At 46.2% G+C, this 21,738-nt stretch overlaps 1 protein-coding gene across 1 annotated transcript in view; it reads left to right on the plus strand.

Annotated features, from left to right (window-relative positions):
- The window catches only part of NINJ2 (ninjurin 2), a 485,815-nt gene that overhangs the window by 406,031 nt on the left and 58,046 nt on the right, over positions 1-21,738 (plus strand). The window lies entirely within an intron of this gene.

A 21,738-nucleotide genomic window follows, 5' to 3' on the forward strand; every position in this document is an offset into this window, starting at 1 on the left:
TTCTTCGAATGTAAAGTATGGTAAAGAAATTAGCATCTGTGTAACTTTTGTGCAGTGTTTGATCAGATGTTCACGTTCCACACACCTAGGGGGATATTTACTAAAACATGTCGGAGAGCGGTGTTACGCCAAAATTGTTAATGCTGCCCATTTTTAGAATGCAGGGATGTGCTGTAAAAAATAGAGCTAATAAAGCTGCCTAGTGCAAGCGCAGGCACCCTTACGCCATGTTGAAAGGGTGCCTGCGCAGCAATGGTGATTGTTTATGTACAGGAAGGGAAACCTTCCAGCACGTGAACAATCTTGAAAGATGATTTGCTCTTTGTATGTGTGTGAAAGAGCAAAAACCAGGAGAAACTAATCATTTCTCCCCTTATTGCCAGTCTAAGACCAGGTATTCTCTGTTCTTCATTTTTGGCAGTGCCACAGCCTTCTAAATATGGGGCAGCGTCAATAAGTAATGAGTGTTGCGGCGGAACGCCCATCAAGTGAGCATGAAAAAATGCCTTATTTACAAGGTGGTGCTAAGCCAAGTTAAGTAGCTTAACACTGCTTTGTAAATAAGGAGAAGTTGATATCACCACCAGAACATCACTATAAGTGACGTTCTGGTGGCGCTACCCCCTTGTAAATATTTCTTATGGGATTGAAAACATGCATCGTCACTCTTCCATACTGAACTAATACACATATGACCCAGCACAATTCTCTGTTCCTTGTGGATCAAATGCACATCCGTGCATCATTCGGAATCTTGTTCCTGTTCACAGCCATGAAAGCCAGCAGATGCCATGCTAATAAACGTCAGTGCAGAATCCTCACATGCATCAAATGCATAAAAACAACACAGTCCACTCTCCCGTGTGCCCGACTGTGCATTGTTTGTGCACCATTTGGAAGCTTGGATACATGCGCCCTCTTTGAAATACAACCAAGTGAAAACACACAGCGTGGGCATTGAAACATGCTCACCTCTTTAACAGTTTAACGCCCACACCATTGTTCTACACAGACACAACCATGGGTTCTGTATGTTCTGTATACACATCGGGTTCTTGTCCACTCACAGGTGCATCAGCACTAATGTTACAAACAAAAATTTGTAATATTAACACATAATTCTGGCAGGAATTACAGAGGTCTCACTAGGTATGTGATCCAATGTGTGCACAAAAAAACATAGACCAGAAATATTAAATATATCCTTTTAAAATGTGTATGTTTATTGTCGGTTTAAAAATGAACATGAACAATAAAAAAAGAAAATAATATAAAGTAAAAAGACCACCTTAACTACCCTGTCAAAGTTACTTTAAGTTGTTAAAAAAACAAGTAAGATTAATACAAATTTCACTTGTAGGTGGATTCATTAACTGAATCCAATACTCACAGTATGCAGTGGTAGAAGAGATTAAATGTAACAATATCGTCAGTAAGAAGGCACTAATTATGACCAAAATAGGAGCATAGGACATGTATTTCCTGTAAAGCTCTGGGGACAAGGATTTATGAAGATTATTCTGCATTCACCCATTAATTAGACTCTGTATTTCTATCTCTCACTGGGATGTTTTTGAGACTGACACTTAATCTTCAATCACATAACCAGAATTTCATCTATAATTTAGGAGCGTATTTCGGAAGATATTCCTTGTTCTATACACAATCTTAGGTACCTCAAGATAACATATTCCCCATAAACCTTCATATTTTGAATGGATTTGTTTACATAGTAAAAGAAAAACATTTCTTATGTAGAAGCTGCTTTAGAGGCACACATCTTAGCTCAAAACTAATTAGTTGGAATGGCACGGCATGATGTAAGCCCAGCCACTGACTCTAAATTATCCCCTCCAACTGGTCCATGAACCATCTGGGCTCAAGAGGTCTCCCAAGTGCTCTATAAGTAATTTGAGGGCTAAACTTGGCATGATTTACTATCTTCAAATACCTCAATGTTAGTCCTATATGTTTAGGCTATCTGGTTTTAGGTGCAAACCTATAATAACTGATAAAACCCGACCAAAAGGAAAATAGCCATCACCGGTGTAAACATATAAACACTAAAAAAAGACCTTTGCAACCACAAACTAAGTGCCTTTCAAAGAAAGGAAAACATGTGTGAAAGAGACATTTTTATTTCTTCCTGAAGGGGCCTATAAAATGTAACTTTGTTATACAAGGTACCATCAAGAAAGACTGGGCTAACATTATTCTGCTTGAGTTTTGTTGTTTAGGGATGTCACTAAAACATTGTCTCTTCTACCTTCTGCTTTTTTCAGTTTTGTGGTCTTTGGTCTAAAGCTGCAGTGTTTAGAAGCATGTTTTAGGTCTGATATAGTTATTCTATAAACTGTAGATAATCAGGAAATATCAAAATCATATTTGATATTTTGGCTACATTTGATTTCACAGATAGGTAAAATAGCTGGTTTAATAAGAATCTTTTCTAATATGTACTATCACATTTACCCACAGACAGAGAATGGGTGAAATCTTTGATATATCAGCCCCCTTTTCTAGTGAGTCAGTATTGATTGTAAGTGAATTGCCAAACACCCCAAGCATTAAACATTCAATGCAAGATGTAGTGACAGGTATATGTGAAAAGAATGTTGTCAACAAGCATCTGAGATAGTGGTGAAAACAGGACATCAGACGTTTGGTAAACATAGAACGCAGTGTCACTTGGAATGCTGCTGAAAAAAGTTCCTACCAAGTTCAATAAAGATTGGAGTGATACTGTTTGTTTTTGCAGTAATTCAGCTATTTATACAAAAAAGTTGTATGATGGCCTGTCAAAATTGGTACCTGAGCTGAAGTGCTTCCGTGTAAGAGAGCCTTGTAACTTGCTAGACGGTATGCTGAAAGCATCTTTACGATCTTCAGAGTTAATGAAGAATCTTATGGACTTTGTAGTCCATTCTGGTGCAGTAAAAATGTATTTGGACCTCTTATACCCTGTGCACATGCTATCTATACGCATGCACCATCAGTGTAATGCAAAGCAAGCAATAATTACAATTAAATTAAAATTCCAGAAACACAGGAAAAAGCCTTTCTGTTGTTCTTAATGGCACAAAAATGTGTAACCACTTATAACCACTGTTTTTTTAAGGTATTGAAAAAACTGAAAAAACCCCACCAGAATTTACCAAAAATAGAAACTGAAAACAGGAAAGCCTATATATGTTTTATTGAATGCATTGAGACCAATCAAGGTAGAAAGTATTGGGCGCTCTTTGACCTCTGTCAAATGTATCCTTGAACACTCAAGTGGCCAATTAGCCACTGCTTCATACCTCTTTTCCAACCAGCAAATACCACCACTATTGTTTTAGTACAGTTTATGTCAAGATGTGTGTTTGTGGCAATAATGACACAATCTGTTCGAAAATTACTACTGGCCTGTTGGTGTGTGATTGTACAGCATGGCATCTTCTGCATATCAAAGTGTGGGGTGTATTCTTTTCTCAGCTTAGGAGAAAAATGACCCCTTGGTTAACTTTACCAGATCAATCAGGTATGTTCTGATTCATAAGGGCGGATAAACACATTACTCCTGGACACTGCACCAATATATCACCTCACCACTTGACAAAATCCAAGATGAGTCTAACAGTTTTCAGTGTAAAACATGAACCCTGGAAAACGGTGCCCCTGTAATTTTCCAGTACCCAGACCAGACCTCTGGCTCTTCTGTTAAATGCTGTGGTTAAACCTCTGAAAGTACAGCACAAGAGAAAATACTTTTTAGTAACAGAGAAGTTATCAAAGTGCTTACAAAACAGAAAACTGTGCAGCATAGAGGCATTCTAGCCAACAAACAAAAATACATTATGTGTTTGCACCAATTTTGTCAATATCAATAAAACAATGTTTTCTTATAGTTTTATTTACACGAGGCTACATTACCAACAGCCTGTAGCGTTTTGGGCTAATTGTGCAATCCTTTTTATGCACTACTCCCACTATAGAGTGATTGAGACACGTCTGAGCAGGTGGCTCACATATGGATTTTAAAACAAACTCCCATCATCTGGCGTAGCATAGCAGTTGTGTTGTTGAAGAAAAACAAACATTTGGCAACAATTTTTAGTGACACATTTTTGTCAAACACGTTTCCACAATTTTTTCACCTTAAATAGTATTCATCAGGCCGACGAAACTAACTGGACCCCAGGCACTTTGGGGCCTCATCGAACCTCGGTCCTGTACACTTTTCCAATGAAAATCTTAGGAGTATTTCCTCGTTATGACATTATGACAAATGGAGTTTTGTAAGAATAGTTTTATCATGCTGGCGTTTCCTATTTTGGGACTTTATCCTAATGACATACTGCCAGTAAACAGTACTCTAACATTTGTATAGAACGTAATGCTTGGGCGTGTCCAAGATGGCGGCGTGATCGGACGCAGGTCTCCGAGGCTTCCTGCCCGATCCCGCCTAAACGCCGCAATTCTCGAATAAATCTCCCCTAATAGCAAGGGAGAGCACCGAGAGAGGTGCTACACAGCAGCGGCAGTCCCAGATTCAAGCCACTGACCTGCGCGCCCCGTGGGGGGCTCTGCCCGTGTGAGGACATCCGTCCACGGCCTGTAATGGCGGCCGCGCCGGAGATCTGGCCGCCTAGATGCCGCTGCTCCGAGATCTCTGGGGGCGGACCTGGCGGGCCTGACGGGCTGAGTGCGGAACCTGCTGCAGCGGGTCCCCGCTGGGAACCCAAGACCCGACGCAGAGCTGCCCTCGTGGCCCGGCCGGCGTGCATGAGGACCCGGCCGGAGGTCGCGAAACTAGAGGCCCCGGCTTCGGGCCTTGCTCACAGATACTGGCGGTCATTGGCGCGGCCGACCGGAGCGCCCCTACGACGGAGGAGCGGACCCTGCCTGTGGCGGACAGCGTGACGAGGCCCCCCCCCACGGGGAATCGGGCCCTGAGAGTGCCCCAGGTGGACCAGCGAGACCCCCGGTGACCCACGAGGACAGCGCCGAGGTAGCCTTGTAGCCCTGCAGATCCGAGATACGCTCGGAGGGAGAGCGGAGCAGCGCTGAGGGGCCGGTATCATAACAGAGGACCGCACCTCAATCGGTGGACACACAGGTGAGGAGAGTGGAGGTGGGCACCATATCAGACTCGGGGGGCACAATCGAGCCCCCGGCGTGGGGCTGACTGTAGAGGCCGGGGCCACGCGGCACTTGAGACCTGTGGGGCCGGACTGGGCACACTACCACTGGGCCGCTGGAAGTCGCAATTCACAAGCCCCTACTACACACCACTGTACGATGACCCGGTGGGGGACATATGGTTAGCTGACCAGGGGCCGACTTCGTGGCACTTCTAGCTGGCAAGGCGGCAATCGGCCGCACCGGCTGTCTACACCCCGGGTGTCGTGGGAGGTGAGCTAACCTGAGCCAACACGACTCGCCCCTAACCAAAGCGTCGCCGGACTCCTACCCTTACCACAAGCCCCCGAAACTCACCGCCTACCTGCTCCTGGGGCCACACACGACATGGCGGGCCAGAGGGGGAAGAAAGGGACCCAGACACTCCCCGAACTAATGGCCAAGTCCCAGCCTAAGCCCAGCAAAGACCCACCCTCCCCGATGACCGCAAAGTCACCGTCACAACCTACAGATGACCAGATACCTATCACCAGATCCTTTCTAGAGACATTGTTCAATTCACTAAGAGAGGACTTCAAATCCTTAAAATAGGAGGTAGCAGGCGAGGTCCGAGAACTCCGACGTGATGTGGAGGGCCTCGGAGAGCGGGTGGCCGCCGTTAAGGAGGCTGATCAAACCAGAAGCAACGAAATTGAGCAGCTCCAGCAAGAAGTCTTACGACTCACAGACCAACAGCTGGACCTCCAGGCCCACGCGGAGGACCTTGAAAACCGTTCCCGCCGCAATAACATACGGATCCGGGGAGTCCCTCAGAAGGCAGAGGGGACCGATGTCACCGAATACCTGCGGGCCCCCTTCCGGAACATCTTGGGGGAGCCGGCGGACTTTGTCATTCGCATCTACAGGGCGCACAGAGTTGGGCTGCCGCGGCGGGCCTCAGCCCCACCACCGGACATTCTGGCCTTCCTACCTGATATTCCGTTAAAAGAGCGGACTCTCCGAGAGGCCCGGCGAGTCCACCCTCTTCAATATCAAGGTCATCCCATAGCCCTGTATCAAGACCTCTCCGCCATCACTGGGGTCATCCGTTTCAACTCATATTCAAATGGAACGGGCGGTTACATCAACTGCGGTCGCTTAAGGACACCTGTACACTATTGGGACTCGACCAGGAAGATGAGGAGCCTACAGCGAGAGCATCCCGGGGGTCATCCAGGGGTGGATGGCAAACAGTGAGCCACAAGCGATCCCCGTTGCACCGCCTAAAACCAGACGTTTCTGTCATCACGCAGGAACGCGCAACAGCAGTGGCAGAAGTGGCCAAGGAGACTTCTCCCTCTGAGTGATTGGTACTTTCTTTTGCTTGAGAGATTGCGTATAGCACATGCCTTTGCACATGCGGTGGGGAGGAGTCGGGCGGGGGGCCGGAGAGGCCGCCATCGGAGATGACCCACACGAGATACACTACCACAGCCCTGTGCGGACTAACAGTCCTGGGACTATGCTTCCTTTTGATTTTGGGGTTGGAGGGGGGGAGTTGGGAGGGGAGGGAGAGTTATTCTGCTCTGGAACAATGGACTACGATAACTTTCCACAGAACTGAACTGCGTTACACCAGGGCCGGGACTATGGTTTGCCTACAGGATCTTCATGTTCGGGTACGGGAGGGGGGAGGGGGGCGGGTGGGAGGCGAGTTGGGGCCAGGGGTGTTCTTGGGGGGTTCTGTGGTTGGGGTTAGGGAGGGTCTGAGAGGGTGGGGGGGAGGGAGTCCTCCCTGTCCAACGTCCTTTTCTTTTGAGGTTTGGTTCCTCGCCAGTCAGACAACGCCACGCAGCGCAGTCCCGCCTACATGCCTCAGATGTCTCGTCCACTGAAAATTCTCTCCCTCAATGTACGGGGGCTCAACAGCCCCAATAAGCGCCGGGCGATACTCTCCCTCTTGGAGAGCACTGCTGCGGACATCTGCCTGTTGCAGGAAACTCATTTGCTACCCAAAGACCATCACCGCCTTAAATCTAGGTCCTTCCCCCTCCAGTTCTTCTCCTCAGCGACTAAGAAGGTGGCAGGGGTCGCGATCTTAGTGTCCAAATCCTTCCAGGGACGGGTCCTTCAAAAGGTGGCGGAGCTTAAGGGCAGATTGCTGGTGCATAGCTCCGTGGTCGAGGGGCACACACTATTAGTGGGGTCCATCTACGCACCCAACGAGGGGCAGGAGAAATTCCTCCATGCCGCGCTAGAGGCAGCCACAGCCAACACACATCCACACCTACTCTTGGGCGGGGATCTTAATTTAGTATTCCACAACACAACGGACCGCTCTAACCAGCGATATGGGCAAGTGGGGGCACTCTCTGAGGCAGGTCACACCCACATCGCAGACCTAGGCCTAGCTGACCTATGGAAGCACCTACACCCACAAACCACAGCGTACACCTATTACTCGGCTGCACGTAAGTCTTACGCTAGACTTGACTATTTTCTTTGCTCGTCGCAATTAGCTCTCCGCGCTCAGGATGTAGACATCCTCCCGACCTCGTTGTCGGATCACTCTCCCATGCTGGCCTCTTTCCGAGCACACCCGGCCCGCAACGGTACTGGCGCCTGCGGGACACTTTGATCCAGAATCCCGCCATAGTGGAACGTATTGGGGCCGCCATCACCCAATTTCTCACCCACAACGCCAATACAGACACTACTAGGGCCACCCAATGGGCTGCGCTCAAGGCAGTCTTATGGGGAGAATTTATCTCCATAGCCTCGGCTAACAACAGAGAACGTGCGCTGAAAAGAGCAGAAATAGCCCAACGTGTCGCGGAATTGGAGCAGATGCACCAACGCACGGGAGCGGCCCGGGCCTGGCGTCAACTATGCATGGAGAGGAAAATGCTTGCGGCCCTAGACCAAGATGTGGCGGAATACGCCGCCATACGCCTTCGGCATGCCTATTACACAGGGGGAGACCGGTGTGGGAGGCTGTTAGCAAGTAAGCTCCGGGAGCAACGCCAAAGACAGAGCATCCGCACTATTAGGTCCAGTAGTGATGAACATATCACGGACGATGCGGCCATCGCCGCAGAGTTTGGAGACTTCTATGCCAACCTCTACGCAGCAGACACACTAGATGTACACGCAGGGCAAAAGTATCTAGAGGGTGTGACCCTTCCATCCCTAACTGAGGCGCAGACTGAGTTCCTAGATAGGCCTATTGGGCTGGATGAGGTGATATCGGCGATATCCCGCATCAAACTGGGGAAATCGCCCGGCCCTGACGGCTACTCAGCGGCCTTCTACAAAACCTTCTGCCACCAGGTGGCTCCGATACTACGAGACCTCTTCAACACTTTCGACCAACCCGGGGCCATCCCTGCTGGAAGCGGCGATAACAGTGATACCGAAACCAGGCCGAGACCACACCCGGTGTAGCTCTTACAGGCCGATCTGCTTTTTAAATATTGATCTTAAGCTATACACCGGGATTCTGGCGAATAGATTAGCATCTTATATGCAGCAGTTAGTAGAACCGGACCAAGCGGGTTTTATCCCCCAACGCCAGACCAGCGACAACACCAAACGGGTCTTACATCTTAGAGAGGTAGGTTCCCGAACAAGGCCAGATTGCATGCTGCTTACCATCGACGCAGAGAAGGCCTTCGATAGGGTACACTGGCCCTACCTAGAACAGGTGCTGCAACGATTCGGTATGGGGGAAACTCTCTGCAACCGCATACTTAATTGCTATCGCCAGCCCAATGCTACCGTTCGGGTCAACGGGCACACCTCCCCGCGCTTTCCCATAGGCAGAGGTACCCGAAAGGGGTGTCCTCTTTCCCCGATCCTATTTGCACTATACATGGAACCGTTGGCGCAAAGGATCAGGCAGCATGACCTTATTAAAGGGATTAAATTCGGGGGAGATATACATAAGATTAGCTTATATGCGGATGACATTCTGCTCTCCCTGACGGAACCGATGCAATCACTCAGAGCCCTCTTTATTGAACTCCACACCTTTGCATCCGCCTCTGGCTTTAAAATCAACATAGAGAAATCAGAAGCCCTGAGTTTTTCCTATCGGCGGAGGTACTCGCCGAAGCCAAGGATGAATTCGACCTGACATGGTCCGATGCTTCGATCCCATACTTAGGCGTCTTGCTAGCCCCGACCATACAGGCAACCGCAGACGCCAACTATAACAAGCTTCACTCCCGCCTAAATGACAAACTCAGGAGGTGGAAACGGCACTCGCTCTCCTGGCTGGGAAGGATCGCCGCGGTCAAGATGACCCTGCTGCCGCAATTCCTGTATGTATTCCAGACCCTCCCACTACGCCCTCCCCTGGGTTGGCTCCAGCGAGCGCAGTCTGACCTGGTGCGCTTCATATGGAATGGCCGTCGACCGCGCTTCAAGCATGCGATCGCTATTCTTCCTCCCGAACACGGCGGAGTCGGAGTGCCTGACCTTACCCTATACTATCAAGCGACACAACTCCGCACACTGGTGGAATGGCACCAATTAGAATCTAGCAAGCACTGGCTCTTTCAAGACCAGGCGGTGGCGACCAGACCTCTCCAGGGTGTCCCGTTCTTGCCTCGTTGCCATAGGCCCCCCAACCTATACGCGTCACACATCACAAGCACAGTCCTGGAGGTATGGGACAAAGTGGCGGTCAAACATGACCTTACTTTGTTCCCCTCCCCGATGACCCCACTCTTCGACAACCCCGATTTTTCCCCGGGTATGGACCCCAAAGCGTTTGCGGCATGGAGACGCAAACCATGCAGAGCTCTGGGGCACCTGTTTGACCTAAACGGTATCCTTCCCTTCCAGAAAGTGAGGGAGGACTATGACATACCGGAAACGGATCGCTTGCCCTACTTACAAGCTCGGCACTGGGTCCTACAACCGACGGTCAGACCCGGAGCCCAGCGTCTTCTCACCCCATACGAAAAATGGTTGTTGACACGCACCTCGGATAAGAAACTGATTTCAGACCTATACCAACAACTCCTCCTCACCAACAAATACACATACAACACAGGGAGGGTCAGATGGGAGAGAGACCTGGGGAGACAGCTCACACATAAGGAATGGGATGGCATATACTATAGGGCCAGACACTCGGCCTATCACACCGGTCTCACTGAGACTCTGACCAAGGTGGCCACCTATTGGTACCATACACCAGAACGCTTACACCATTGGGACTCCCGCATACGTGACCGCTGCTAGAGGGACTGCGGGGAGCTTGGCACGCTGGAACACTTGTTGTGGAGTTGCGGCCGCCTGCAACCCTACTGGAACTCAATACTGGATGACATAGACCCCCACTTAGACACTCAACTCCCCAGATTCCCAGCCTATATCCTGCTCTAGCTTCCCAACACACTGATGTATCCCCTAAAGTCTAGGAGGGGGCGGCTCATTGCGATAGCGTTAGGGGCGGCTGTCCAAAACATTGTGGCACACTGGAGGACTACTCAGCCCCCACCACACTCCGGCTGGCTACATAGATTGTGGACGATACTAGGGATGGAGAAATTATCGCTGGCGAAGGCAGGGCGAGGAGAAGAGTTCGCCGCGCTGTGGCGGCCGTTTTTTACTCTGCTTACGGGAGAGTTCAGGGAGCTAAGCTGTCCCCGATACCTGCGCTTACTACGCCTAGCAGACACCCCGATTGAGGAACCTCAAACTAAGCAGCGCAAGCGACAGACCCGAACCGAGGTGTAGCATGCATCCCCAACCTGGTGATTGTAGGCTGTCGTGCAACACTTTAGTTTCCTTTTACACGCTTTGATGGGATGGACAGGGAGGGGGGACGGGAGGGAGACGGGGAGGGAAGGGGAGGGGGGGGGAACCCGAGGCCTAGAGTTCTTGCTGCTGAGCCTCTACCCAATCGACTTTGATTTTATTGCCACTACCTTACGCCTTGAGAAGGACTCCCTATAGATGGCTCAGCACGAATATACCAAATGGCGACTGTGGTCTCTTTGCTTTTTTTCTATGATGTTGAAAATAATAAAAGATTTAAACCATAGAACGTAATGCTTTCAATGAGGCCCCAAAGTGCTTCTGGATGGTTGGCTAAACAATTGCATGGTTGCTAGCATGTTGCCTTGTAGTGCGGCCTGTGTGGGAAGTAGTGAGTGTTGTGCAGAAGGTTAAACGGCTGGAATTCACGAAAATACAAACTTAAATTTCGATTAAGTTGTAGATTAAGGTACCAAATTTATTCTCTAATTGTTTTATCTTTGGTTATACATTGTGCCAATTTTCTTAAAAGTTGTCTACGAATAAATTCAGAAAATAGTAGCACAATTTACATATATTAAACAATGAGTGGTATTATTCCTCCTCCCTCATTTTTGGCAAACAAAGGTGATCCACCTATGGACTGGGAAATATGGGAACCAGTTTTTTTAGCCTATGTAGAGGTTTTGGAAGGAACAGAATGTGAAGCAGAGAGAAAATTGTCCCTTTTAAAACATTGTCTTGGAGGAATTGGACTAAAAGAGTTCCTTACTTTACCTGGGTTAATCAATCCTGGCGATGAAAATGTTTATGATCGCGCTGCAGAACAGTTGAAAATAAGATTTGGGAAGAAAAAGAATGTTGTTATGGAGAGATTTACATTTTATTCCCGTAAACAACTTGCTGATGAATCAACTGAAGATTTTGTATCTACTCTCAGATCGTTGGCTGTTACTTGTGACTTTGAGCATATCACTTATGAACAAGTATTGAGAGACCAAATACTAATGAGAACAAATAATAAAAAGGTTCAGGAAAGACTTTGGACAACATCAGATATGTCTCTTAATGCTGCTATTGATATTGCGAGGTCAATTGAACATTCTGAGAAATTCATGAAGGAAATAAGAGGAAATGAAAAAGGAGACGTTTTCAGTGTTTCAAAAGAAGGAGATAAATTTAGGAAACCCTTCATTCAAAAAAATGATAATCCCAATAATAAGAATGATTGGAAACCTAGATATACTAAGAATGAAAAGAAGAATACTCAATGGATTTGTTTCAGATGTGGAAATCCTAATCATTTAGCAAATTCCAGATCCTGCCCTGCCCTTGATAAAGTGTGTTCAAAGTGCAATAAGAAGGGGCATTTTACTAAATTTTGCAAATCCACTACTAAGAAAGTTAACATTATTCAAGATGTTGATGATTATGAATTTCTAAATGAAAATGAAATCAACACTGTAATCAATATTTGTGGGAGTGAGGGTGTTAGTAAGTTTCCATCTTGCGATGTAGTTATTGATGAAATGATTATAAATGTTTTTGTTGATTCATGTGCATGGTACACCCTAATTGGTTTAGATGTGTTAAAAAAAAATTGGCCAAACAAAGTTTTACTCAAATCTGACATTTCTCCAGGAGGTTACACAGGACACAAAATTGACTTGGTAGGATTCTTTTGGGGGAAAATTACTTTCGCTGATGAATCCACATATGGGAAGATTTATGTTGCAAGGTCAGGGCAATCCTTATTAGGATGGCCTCACCAAGAACAACTGGGAATTAAGATTGATCCTAGAGCTAATCCTCCTGTGTATTCCATCGTAGGCACTAGTAATTCTGACGGGGATGTTATACTCAGTAAATTGAAATCGGAATTTCCAAATGTCTTTAGTGAGAAACTTGGTAAGTATCAAGGTTTCAAACACACAATAAAGGTCAATGATGGTGTTATTCCTGTTCGGCACAGAGTCAGAAATGTACCTCTTACATATAGAGACAAACTTAAATTGTTACTCAAGGATTTGTGCGACAAAGATATTATTGAGCCCATAGAGTCGTCACCTTGGGTTTCTCCGATTGTGATTTCGGTTAAATCCAACGGCGAATTGAGATTATGTGTAGATCTTCGCAGTCTAAATAATTCCATCTGGGTTGATGCACATCCTTTGCCAAATCTTCATGAGATGGTCTCAATGTTGGGGGGTGCTGAAGTATTTTCATGCATTGACTTGGCAAGTGCGTATCATCAAGTGGTCTTGGATGATGAATCTAAGAATTTGACAGCCTTTATCACACCCGAAGGTCTTTTCAGATATAAACGTATGCCTTTTGGGTTGGCTAGTGCCGCTTCAGTCTTTCAAAGACTTATGAAAGAGACACTTGATGGTTTAACAGGGGCGGTCGCTTTTCAGGACGATATACTTGTGTATGGGAAAAATGTTGAGGAGCATGATGACAATTTAAGAAATGTGATATCTGCATTATCTGTTAAAGGTCTTACTCTACGTCTTGATAAATGCAAAATCAGAGAAAAAGAAGTAGAATATTTGGGGCACACCATCAGTGGTGCTGGGATCAGACCTAAGCAGAAGCATATTGAAAGTATTATCAAAGCACCTGTACCCATTTCAAAGGAACAGTTAGTCGCTTTTTTAGGACTAATGGAATTTTATGCAAAATTCATTCCCAATTTTTCGTCGAAAGTAGACCCTTTCAGACCTCTCTTAAAGAAAAATGCAAGATTTCTATGGTCTTGCGCGATGACTGAAGCATTTCAAAGTCTTAAAACCTTTATTGTAAATGCACCGTGTTTGAAACCTTTTGTTGTTGGAAAAAAATGTACCGTTATGGTTGATGCAAGCAGCACAGGGTTAGGTGCTGTTCTCATGCAAAATGACTGTGGAAAGGAATGGATAATTGCATATGCCTCAAGAGCATTAAGGGATGCTGAGAAACATTACTCAGTTATCGAAAGGGAATTGTTAGCATCAGTTTGGGGGGCTGAACATTTCAAAACATTCTTATGGGCACAAAGTTCACAATAAAAACTGATCATAAACCTCTTATTTATATGATGGCACCAGGTGGAGGTCGTACTATGTCAGCTCGTCTTGCTAGACTAGCATCTAGACTGCAATCATTCCAGTATGAAATGGTCTATGTAAAGGGGAAAACTAATGTTCATGCGGATTGCATGTCCAGATTACATACTTCTTGTGAAGTTCCTATTGATGATGATGAATGTGAGGTTGCGTTTACTTCCCAAGATGTCATGTTGGTATATGGGGAGAATGGGAAGAAATTTGATTTGAGTAAGGAATCTTGGACAAGGGAAATGGAAAAAAGTATTGAGTTGACTGAAGTTAAGAACTACATTTTGCAAGGGTGGCCGGAACAAAGGAAACTTTCAGGCGAAATGATGAGTTATGCTAAAGTACAAGATGAATTAGCAATTGAAAATGGTCTACTCATGAGAGGTGACAAATGTATTCCTCCTCATTCTTTGAGAAATACTATTATTGGCATTGCTCATGAAGGGCATCTAGGAATTTCGTTTACTAGAAGACGAATAAAAGATTTCTTTTGGTGGCCAGGTGTAGATAGTTGCGTGGAACATTTTGTTCAGGAGTGTTCAGATTGTGCCAATAGTGACAAGTCTGCTGTCCCTTTGCGATCTGAACCTTGTCCTGTGGAATATCCTCTTGGTCCTTGGCGAAAATTAGGTCTGGATTTCATTGGTCCGTTTAGTGTATTACCTGAACAAGGAAGGTTTGGAATTGTTTTGATAGACTATTTTTCGAAATGGCCAGAAGTTAAAATGGTAAGGGACATAACAACAAAGAATGTGATAGAATTTTTGGATGAAACTTTTTGCAGAGAAGGAATTCCAGAGGAGATTGTAACGTTTACAGTTAGGATGGGTGTTAAACTCATATGAACGAAAAGCTGCACATATACATACAGTGTGGCAGAGATGTGTAAGATGTAGAGAATTGCGCATGAAGATAAGTAGCATTCCCCTCAGGAGATTGCCGCCTTCAAATGTTTAAAACCATGCGTGCGGTGCAGATTTCCGCGCTGCGCTGCAGTTCGCAAAAACCCGCGGTTCATGACGAGCTCAGCTCGTCATGAGTGTACGAGAGGTGTACCTCATGATGAGCTGAGCTCATCATGAGCGTCGAAGGGGTTAAGAAGCTTGTGCATCCTATGAGCCGTCTGCCAAGACAGAGTATCGTGCAGCCATCAAACAATACCACAAAGGCATTCGTAGAGCCCGTGCTGACTACGTGGCAACTAAAATTCTATCTAGCTAAATCCCTGCTAAAACCATCTTTTCGCTGCTTAGCAACATGAAAAGCGCAGGCCGTAAGAGGGCTTCGTCTATCACCTCCAACCAACAATGTGATGAACTTGCCCAGTACTTTTTAAATAAAGTGGAGCTAATTTACAGGGGGCTACCGACGTTGTCATGCAACTCTGAAGCTGAGTTGTCTCGTGTTCCTGGTAACCCGGGGGCAGGTAGTCTGTCCTCATTTCCCCCTTTGACTCTGTCCGGTTATGAGATCTTGAGCTCTAAAATTAGATTTGGCTCTCCGGCGGATCCTCTGCCACCTGACCTTCATCGCCAACTATGCCCCCCATCTCTCCGATATGTCTTGAGTTGATCAATTTATCCTTGAGCACAGCGTCTGTCCCCCAGGCATGGAAACACGCCAAAGTGATCCCATTATTAAAAAAGCCTTCCCTGGACCCGAGCGTCCCCGGGAACTACCGTCCAATCTCCCAGCTCCCATTCTTGGCTAAGCTGTTGGAATCCCATGTGAACTCATCTTGGCAGGATTCCTCAAGCAGAATGCCATCCTTGACGTAACGCAGCATTGCTTTCGGCCACGGCACAGCACTGAGTCTGCCTTACTCACTGTGTCGGAGAGCATTCGTGGGAGTCTGGACATTGGGGACTCTGCGGCGCTGGTCCTCTTGGACCTAAGTGCCGCATTCGATACGATCTCTCACGACACCCTTCTGAGGCGTCTCAGGGCAGTGGGACTGGGAGACTCGGCATTGGCCTGGTTGCGGTCTTTTCTTGAGGACACGTCTTTCCAGGTTCTGGGCCCTCCATATCATTCTTGCTTAACGGCTCTACATCGGGGAGTCCCACAGGGCTCCGTTTTGAGTCCCTTGTTGTTCAACTTGTATGTTGGACCGTTGGCTGAGGTGGCAAAGAGCAGAGGACTATCCCTGGTGTCCTACGCCGATGACACCCAATTGGTGCTGGCTTTCTCTAAGAAGTGCGACAACACACTGGTCAAGTTTAAGGACGACCTTCTGGCAATCTCGGACTGGATGACGGCTAACTGTTTACAGTTGAATGCCAGCAAGTCTGAGATCCTCCTCTTTGGCAGGGATCGCGAGCTGTGGTCCGACCAATGCTGGCCGGATCGCCTTAAGCCCACCCCTTGTCCCAAGGAGGCAGTGAAGAACCTGGGCGTATGGTTCGTTAGTAACTTGTCCTATGAAAAACAATCTAAGGCTGTTGCAGGGACTTGCTTCGGACTTCTACGAGGCCTTAGACCACTGCTCGGGTTCTTTCCTACCAAGGTGCGCCAAACTATCATCCAGGCGTCCATTATATCCAGATTGGACTATGCCAATTGTCTTTATCTGGGCGCCAACAAGGCTAGCATCAAACGCCTCCAGAGTGCCCAGACCGCGGCTGCTCAGCTTCTAGTTGCTCTGCCAAGATCGCATTTAGTTGCTCATGTGCTCTCGAGGCTACATTGGCTGCCAGTCGAACGTCGCACCGAGTTTAAAGCATTGTGTTATTCCCACAAGATTCTGGCACGACAGGCCCCAATGGGGCTACTCCACCTGCTAGAGCGTTATGTACCGAGCAGTCCACTGCGTTCTGCCGACCTTGCCTTGGTCAGTGTTCCACGCATCCGGAGAGCGAGGGCTGGTGGTCGTTCCTTTGGCTACCTGGCCCCGAAACTCTGGAACTCACTCCCTTTTCCCATGAGGGTTACTTTGAACCATCTGGCTTTTCGCAAGGCCTTGAAAACCTGTCTTTTCCCTTGCAAGTAGCTTATCTGTGGGTTTTTTACTACTGGCTCTGGTCCGTTGGGTTTCTGATAGCGCTGGGACGCCTCGTCGCTGGGGCAGTCATGCGCTTAACAAATCAGAAAATAAAATAAATAAAATAAATAAATAAAATCTCCTTGAGCTTGAGAGCTATGCCAGGGAAGCTTAGTCTCTTACTAGGCTCACCCAAGCCGGGTAGGTCAAAGGGTAAACACCAAATCAAGGGCGATCCAGCAGAAAGAATCACTAACACTTCTGGACACAAGGGCCTCCCAGGGTCTCTGCAGGAGACATGCATGAATGACAGAAGTCAGCAAACTGAAAGAATGACGGAAGTTCTGAGTGGCAAGTGCAAGACCAGAATCAGATTCTAGAAGGTACGGACTTACTATGTCACAGGAAAGCTGGCGCAAGTAACATCTGAGATGAGGCCAAAGAACATCTGGTGGTGAACTGTGGAAACAGAAATGAAGACTTTGAACCACAGCTTAGTTACTGTTCGGAAACTTGCTCAAGACAAACAAAAGTGGAGGTTCTGCGTTGCTGCCCAACATGGCAGGCAGCAGATTGGGCGATAGTAAAAGTGGCATTGTCGCCTCATTCATCCTGTCCATCAGTGGGTCATTTGTTTGGAAACAGTAACATCTTTGCCTCCCTCTGGAAAATCAAGTGTTTGTGGATGATCCTTTGTCTTGACTAAAGTGAGGTCCAGGTTTGGCCGTCTGAACTAAGAAGGAAGTTTGCCAACGCAACACTTTCTGAAGAGGAGATTGTCAGGAGTGGCAAGAGTCAGGAACGGAGTGTCCTGAGTTGGGTATATCATATGTCAGCAATTTTAGTTGGAAGCAAATTGTCCAGACCATGGAGGGGTCAGTTGACAATGCAGAGAAAGTAAACAGTGCTAATATGGCTGCTTGAGTCACACTGACCAAAATGCTTTAACCTCTTCGAGGCTCATGACGAGCTGAGCTCCTCATGAGCCGTGGAACGCTCAGGTGCGAGGAGAATTCTCCTCCTGTGCTGAGCGTTCCACGGGAGGTAATACACCTGTGATGAGCTGAGCTCGTCATGAGCACCGTAGCGCCGTAGCTCATGACGAGCTCAGCTCGTCATGAGCATGGGGGTACTGTGCGCGCCCCCCTCCTCCCCATCACAGCGGGGGAATAACCCCCGCAGCGAAGGGGTTAAGCAACTAACTATAATGTCCAAATTGTCATTGAGATTGATCTCTGTTAGCCTCATCTACATTCCTTGAGGTTCTTGCTCATTATGTCACTCTGATATAACGTTGAGGTATTCCTTTACCAGTCTATAGCAGAAATACCCTTACACTTGTGATGATGATAATTGGAATACATTGGCTACTGATTTCCAAATCTTTTGTGCCCTTTGTTGTATTTATAAAATGTCCTAGATTAAGCACAGGTGGGCAACTAGAGCCAAATTTCGGGGTGGGGGTTGGGGGGGGGCTAATTCTTTCGAACTTAGACAGAGTGGCTGTAAGAAGGGGTGAACACACAACAAAAGCTCATTTACAACTAAAAGCCACATTTACAACTAAATGGTCTTTTAAAGACCTGTTAAGTACTCGGGAGCGGCTGCAATTAGATGCTCGCCAGCCCGAGAAGCTGCTTCGCCCGGGCTGACACACACGACGGAGGGGGTGGGGGGGGAAGCCCCGTGAGCCCAATGGGTGTTGCGCGCCTGATTAAGCATCACACATTTGCATATTATTTCGAAAATATTATATTTTTTTCTCAATTTATATATCATACCATGAGTGTTGCCAACCCTCATCGATCTCTCTACGTCACAGCTTGATTTTGTCGCTAACAAGAGCCTTATGTTTTGCACACACATCAATCAGGAAGTGTGTGCTCCATTGGTTGTTAATAGGGCTCCTAGTTTTCCATTTTTACTGATTTTTTCAGATAAATGCAGACAGAAAACTATTCATTTTCCTGTCTGTATTTATTTTTAAATACAGAAAGATACAGAAAAGAGGCCTTCTTTGGATGACTTTTCTACTGTCTCTCATGAGTGCCAGGTCAGTAACTGTACAGATTGAGAGGTGGGGGAGATGAAAGAAGACAATAACAGCCTGATTCATCAAGCCGAAATCGGCTCGCAAAGGGCCAGATTCTGAGAATCTGGCCTTTGCGAGCGCTATTTTTGCATTTGGGATTCATCATCCCAAATGCAAAAATCGGTAATAGCGATTTCGCTATTTTGCGAGGAATTACATTTAAGGAATCTCTATTTGAGATTCCTTAAATGCAATTCATCATCCATTTAAAAATTGCGAATTCGCAATTTCGGCCCGCTATTTACCGCGAGGTCAAACCTCGTGGTAAATAGCGAAAACTTAGAAAAATGCTTTTAAAAGCATTTTTCTAAGTTGCATGTTGCACACACACATGTCCTTTGGGCATGTGTGTGCGCAACACCTGTTTCAATTTGCATTTAAGGGGTGCTACAGGGTGTCCTTTGGACACCCCTGGCACCCTTTAAATCGCTATCTTATTTGCGATTAGCTAATTGCTAATCGCAAATAAGGAATACTCCCCATTTATTCCTATGGGCCTTTTGGCCCATAGGAATGAATGGGGAGTTATTCCTTATTTGCGATTAGCAATTTGCTAATCGCAAATAAGGAATGTGTAGGAATCGCATTTCTTTATGCAATTTCTACATGAATCCCGTTTTGCAAGTCCTTAATAGCGATTCCTTATGAATCGCTATTAGGGGCTCGCAAAACGGGAGAATGATGAATCAGGCTGTAAATGTCTTAATTAAGTGCAGATCTGCAGTTATTTATGCTATGCTACAATGCAAGTGTTTTCAGATAACGTTATTGCATTGTATACTGCTGAAACAATTAGGACATTCAAAAGTGAGTAGACATTTTTAATTTAAATAAATGTGGAGAAATACCCATTGCAGCTTCATTTATACAGTGAATACCAAATAAAAATGAAGACAGATAAAATTAGCAAAAAATAAATCTGGATAAATAAAGATGGAATTATTGAAAAAGAAGTACCATAAAACCGAGAGCCCTAGTTGTTATAGGGCTGCTTCTGTCGAGAGCATGGTTATTAAATACTCCCCCTTAACTGAAGACAGGATAGTTTATAGTACTTCTTCATTCCTATTTCATCATACCAGTCACCTATGATAAGCTCTTGCCAAGACTTTACAAAAGAAAGATTCATAGACTCCAACAAGAAGACTGACATGAAAAAGAAATACAGAGGGTCTGGAGAACAAGAGATGGACAAGGAAAAGAGAACTCTAAGAGTAATACTTCATAAAGAGGTGGTGAAAAAGTAAATCACTCACCTGACAATGGTGTCCTGGTGTGCATTGTAGTGCTCCGCCGGTCTCCTGATCCGAGACCCTTCAGAGCTTCACCCTAAGATGGCCATCCTAACTCTCCTATTTAGGTTTCTGTTAATACTTATACAATCTCATCTTAAGGTAGGCAGGAAACAGCCTGGTTAGTAATCACTTCATTTGCATTGGAAGGCCATGGTATATTTGATTCATCTAAAATGCTCTCCGTGTAATGCATTGATGAGGACTGTTTCTCTGACTATCCAGGATGGAGTCTTTGTCCACCCTTTTTAAATTGTGAAATAACTTACGTGAACAATTCATCCAATTATTTTCCCCATTTGACAGTATTTTTAAATTTAAAGATTTAAATATAGATAACGTGGTGAGAAAATCGGTTACAAAAATGTTATAATTTGTCACTTTTGGCACTGAAGCCACTTTTAGATATTGTGATGCTCTCTTTATATTTATTAATGAGATTGTTCAGGATGAGTGCACATTCTTTTCATCTAGCAGGTGGTAACTATTGTCTTATAGGTAATTGTTCACTATTATTTCACAGATTTCATCAGATCAACAAAAAGGTGCAGGCGGGTTTCCATTGTATTTTGCTTTTGTGAGCTGTACTGATACGCACCGAACAACCACTAGCACTTTCAGATCGGTGCTAATTGCGTACTTGATGAATTCACCAATCAACCTCCCCTTCCTCATATTTCTTGTGGTAATAGAAATGTGATATATCACAATGTGCCTACTGTGTAGCATGGGGAATAGATCCACATTGCTGAGGATACAATAGGCGAAAATGATTTTGTTTCCTTGGTTCTCTGTGAGTCAGGACCGTATCTCCTTTTCATCATTCATATGTTCGATTATCAAAGTCTCTTCTCTGCCCTCAATTTATGTGTAGTTGTAACATGTAATCTGTAATCGCAATGAAAGGCACGTCTACCAAGACATAGGGCCTTATTACGACTTTGGCGATCTTGGACAGGGTCTGCCATTACTGTGGTCCCAGGAAGACCGCCAAAGCCGTGGTGAACCCACCCACTGGATTACGAGTATAGTTGTGGGCGAGCAGGTGGGTAGTGCTGCGGAGGTCTCATGGCACTGGTATGTTAGGCTCATAGAAGAGCCTATACAGCATACCACCGCTGTGACAGCACCAAATGCTCGTTGGTGCAGGGTGTGGAATGCACCATGTCCTGCACGCCACACAGTGCACACACAACCATGAACTTGTGGGGGGGCACAGTGGGATCCAGGATACTGGCGGTGCAGGCAGTGTTGTATCAGGCTGCAGCTCACCGCACAATTAATACGGCAGGCGGACCGCTGTGGTCAGACCGCCAACGCAAGTAGGGCGGTCCCAGGATTGCCGTACTCGTAAAAAGACCCAACATCTGGTCACGAGCCAGTCAATGACACGTCTTACTGAGT

The sequence above is a fragment of the Lissotriton helveticus genome, chromosome 1_1 (assembly GCF_964261635.1).
Source record: "Lissotriton helveticus chromosome 1_1, aLisHel1.1, whole genome shotgun sequence".
NCBI classification, from domain to species: Eukaryota; Metazoa; Chordata; class Amphibia; order Caudata; family Salamandridae; genus Lissotriton; species Lissotriton helveticus.